This window comes from Drosophila gunungcola, unplaced genomic scaffold (genome assembly GCF_025200985.1).
Source record: "Drosophila gunungcola strain Sukarami unplaced genomic scaffold, Dgunungcola_SK_2 000016F, whole genome shotgun sequence".
In the NCBI taxonomy this organism is placed as follows: domain Eukaryota; kingdom Metazoa; phylum Arthropoda; class Insecta; order Diptera; family Drosophilidae; genus Drosophila; species Drosophila gunungcola.
In genome coordinates, this window is record NW_026453199.1 from 1,151,151 (window position 1) to 1,156,026 (window position 4,876).

A 4,876-nucleotide genomic window follows, 5' to 3' on the forward strand; every position below is an offset into this window, starting at 1 on the left:
AAGTCATGTGTCTGGGCCAAGTCAACTTCGGACGTGTTTTCTTAACGCTCCGGAAAAACAATAAGCCACTAAGTCGGTTTTGCGATTCGCGATGCTAATTCGCATATCGTAAACTAAAGTTTTAGTTAATTAATTAATTAATATTACGCTCTATCAATAAATGAGTAAGAACGTGGATCAGCGCACTCAACGCCAAAAACAACAAGACGAAGCCCGTGAAAAAATTTAGAGAGAGCAAGAAAAACGTCGTCTCTCTTTGGCCCGAAACAATGCTTATTTCTCGTTCACGAGTAATACTCTAGAACCGAAAGTGCAAAAAAGTGCAAGTTTACTGACCGCCGAAAACCAGAGAGCTAGTTCTTGCTCTCCCGCCTTCTTTTCACCGCACAAACACCATGGAGTGAGCAATGCAAAGCTCCAACCGAGCTTCTGCCACCTAGTGCAACAACAACAGCAACTACTACGTCAACTACAACGGTCTCTGTCGCCAACAATGCAATAACGACTCCACTCTCTTCTTCTGCAGCGGGTAAAGCAACAACACAACCAAGTGCAAAAATCGGGTCAAACGGCAAAAACAAAGCTACGGTAGAAAAAATTACAATTCCGCAAGCGTGTTCGGCCATGCAGACAGGCATGGATCGCTATATTAATATTTCCAAGCGCAAGCTAACCCCGCCAAAAAAATCTGCCGGCAATATGCCCAAAATACACCGTACCAGCAAAGGGCCAAATAAAATAGTTGAGCTTGTCGGGAAGGATAAATTTCATGTTATTCCGCTTATGAAAGGGAATATAAGCGAAACCAAACTTCAAACCAAAACCGAAGATGATTTCCAAGCAGTGTCGAAGTACCTTAACGATGCCAAAAAGAATTACTACACGTACCAGCTGAAAAGTTGCAAGGGCTTACAAGTTGTCATCAAGGGAATAGAACCCGATGTGACCCCCTCTGAAATTATAGAGGCTTTAAAAGAAAACGGTTTTTGCGCCAAAAATGTTATAAACATTATGAACAAAAACAAGAAGCCGCAACCACTTTTCAAGGTCGAGCTGGAGCCAGACAGCAGAACTTTAAAAAAAACGCAGTGCACCCGATCTACAAGTTGCAGTACCTTCTGCACCGTAGAATCACAGTAGAAGAGCCGCACAAACGGAACGGGCCAGTGCAATGCACAAATGAATACAGACACACCAGGGCTTACTGCACCATCAGGTCAGTTTGTGTAGCTTGTGGAAACTGCCACGGCTCCGAACCCTGCCCTGCCAACAAGGGAGACTCTCTCACTAAAAAGTGTGTAAACTGCCAAGGAAACCACACAGCAAACTACAGAGGCTGTCCAGTCTACAAGGAGATAAAAAGTCGGATGCAAAGAGCGACAACGGCACGCCAGAACATTTACATGAAATCACAAACGACACCCGAAGTTTTCTTCGCAAAAGCAGCCAGGTCATCATTTGGCCTTTCAATTACCACCAACAGCATTTCCTACGCCAGTGCTCTAAGATCAGGCACAGCTCACATAGAGCCGAAAACTGATAACATACAGCAGGCCATGGGACAGCCACAAAGTAACATGGAAACTATGATGATAACTTTGCAACAAAATATGATGGAATTTATGTCCTTAATGAAAACCACCATGAAAACTCTAATGCAAAACTAAAATATCTTGTTACAAATGCTTGCAGCTCAGCAGTCCAAATAAATTATGCCTAGCCTCCGAAAAAGTCTGTGGAACGCCAACGGTGTTTCACGGCATATACCTGAAATAACTCAATTTCTGAACGAAAATCACATCGACGTTATGTTGCTGGCAGAAACGCATCTCACCAGCAAATATAACTTTCAAATACGAGGATATACGTTCTACGGCACCGATCATCCAGATGGTAAAGCACATGGCAGAACCGGCATCTTAATAAGAGACCGTATCAAACACCACTTTCACCAACGGTTTGCAAAAAATTATCTGCAAGCTACATCGATAAAATTACAGTTGGGCACCAGCAACCTTGCCATTGCCGCTGCCTACTGCCCACCCCGCTTTACAGTCTCCGAAGACCAATTCATGGACTTCTACAATTCACTTGGAGAGCGATTCATAGCAGCAGGTGATTACAACGCCAAGCACACACACTGGGGATCCCGCCTTGTGACCCCCAAAGGAAGGCAACTATATAATGCACTCATCAAAACATGAAACAAACTGGATCCTAGAAAACTACCTGATTTAATTGATTTTTATGTGACAAAAAATATTTCTCGCAATCTAATATCTGCAAAATCGCTTTTGGATCTATCATCGGACCATTCACCAGTGCTAATAACTCTTCTTCAAAGCCCGGAATTAATCGAGCACCCTTGCAGGCTGACGTCGCATCGAACCAACTGGCTGAAGTTCAAAAAGTACGTAAGTTCCCACATCGAACTAACTCCACAGATCAACTTCAAGGAGGACATCGACTGCTATGCCAATGCACTACTCGTCGCAGCAGCCAAAGTCTCTACACCGCAAGGGAGGGATGGGCACACACACCAACACAAAACTAACCTTGAAATCGAACAGCTTGTTTTGGGGAAAAGACGTTTGAGGCGTGCTTGGCAAACCAGCAGATCGCCATCCTCAAAACATAGTCTTAAGGAAGCTGGTCGCAGACTTACCAGAGCTCTAAGGCACGAAGAAGAAAAAGCACAACGCCAGTACATTGAGAAACTTTCACCCACCAGCACCAAGCATCCCCTGTGGAGGGCACACCCAAATCTAAGTGCGCCGGCCGAAACAGTAATTTCCGTAAGAGACTCTTCAGGCAGCTGGGCCAGAAGCGACAAAGACAGAGCCTGTACATTTGCTTTACACCTTCGAAATGTTTTTCAGCCAAACCCTGCAAATAATTCATTCACACTACAGTCGCCGTCAATTCGAGAAGGAACTGAGACGGCGTTAATTCTGTTCCAAACAAACGAAGTTGCAAAAGTCATCAGCGAGCAATTAAAAACAAAAAAGGCCCCAGGCGGTGATCTAATAACTCCTAGGATGCTAATTGAACTCCCAAACTGTGCAGTTGAGGTAATTTGTAAACTATTTAACGGGATTACACGACTTGGCTACTTCCCAAAAAAATGGAAAAAGTCGGTAATCATAATGATCCCAAAGCCAGGAAAAGATCACACAATACCAGCCTCATATAGACCGATATGTTTACTCTCGTGTCTGTCAAAACTGCTCGAAAAATGCCTTTTGACACGCAAAATCCCATATCTGAAAGAGCACAACATTATTCCGGCGCATTAATTTGGCTTTCGTGAACGCCATGGAACAATAGAGCAAGTTAACAGATTAACAACAGAAATACGAACTGCATTCGAGTCTCGGGAATACTGCAGTGCGGTATTCCTTGACGTTGCGCAGGCTCGAGTCTGGCTCGATGGCCTTATGCTTAAAATCAGAACGTTACTACCGGAAAACACTCACAGGGTACTTGAATCGTACCTTTACAACAGAGCCTTCGCCGTGAGATGCAACACTACAATATCCGACGATTACACGATAGAGGCTGGAGTTCCTCAAGGTAGCGCCTTTGGTCCAACTCTATTTCTCCGTTACACCGCAGATATTCCCACAAACAAGCGGCTAACTACTTCTACATTCGCAGACGATACCGCGATCTTAAGTCGGTCCAAATGCCCAATTCAGGCAACAGCACAACTAGCTGATCATCTCGTGGTAGTGGAGAGGTGGTTATCAGACTGGCGTATAAAAATAAATGCGCAAAAGTGTAAACACATAACGTTTACTCTTAACAGACAGACGTGTCCCCCGCTAACTCTGAATAACACGCCACTTCCACAAGCCGACGATGTAACGTACCTTGGCGTCCACCTTGACAGAAGACTTACATGGCGGAGACATATCGAAGCTAAGAAAATTCATCTAAAACTAAAATCCAATAACCTCCATTGGCTCATAAACGCTCGCTCCCCTTCTGCCTGGACTTCAAGGTTCTGCTCTACACTTCAACGCTTAAGCCAGTCTGGACTAACGGTTCCCAATTGTGGGGAAACGCGAGCAGCAGTAACATCGACATTATCCAGCGACCACAATCAAAAATCCTGAGAACTATCACTGGGGAACCTTGGTATGTTCGGAACGACAACATCCACAGAGATCTTGGCATTCTACCCGTAAAAGATGAAATATCAAAACAAAAGGCGTCCTACCACACCAAGCTAACTTCTCATCCAAACCAGCTCGCCAGGGGCCTAGCCAGGGTTTCCAACCGGACCCGATTGCAACGAAATGACCTTCCAGCTCAGCAATAGTTATTAGAGCCCTTACATCCCGCGTCAGTCAACTTGACTGTCAGATATAGCTTTTTAATTTAAGATTTTATATACTTATTGTTAGTCTCAATTCAGAGAAGATTCAATAAAAAAAATATGTAAAAAAAAAAAAAGTGTCTGGGCTGACTTACTGCTTTTATGGCTTTCAGATGTTTCTCCGAAAATTTCAACACATCTTTAAGCGTCTGAACCTCTTTTGTTGTTTTCGAATAATGTTCGTATTGTTGTTGTCCTTGTCGATCAAATTACCTCAGTAGAATTCCAATGATGAAAACATCGGTGTCATCTAATCCGATACCCATGCCCTGGATGGCATTAGTGCATTTTTGCGCTGTGTTCAGCATGTTTGAAATATCAAATCAAGCATTTAATGAAAATTTTTAAAAATATCCAAAGCTATTTTTTTATTTTCATCACATATCAGCCGATGCTTTATCAAATATGATGCTTCACCATTTACAACTTCCTTCGGTCGCATTAGTTTCATCTTAGGCTTCATTATTTCATCGCTGTCAACCATTTCCTTAAACA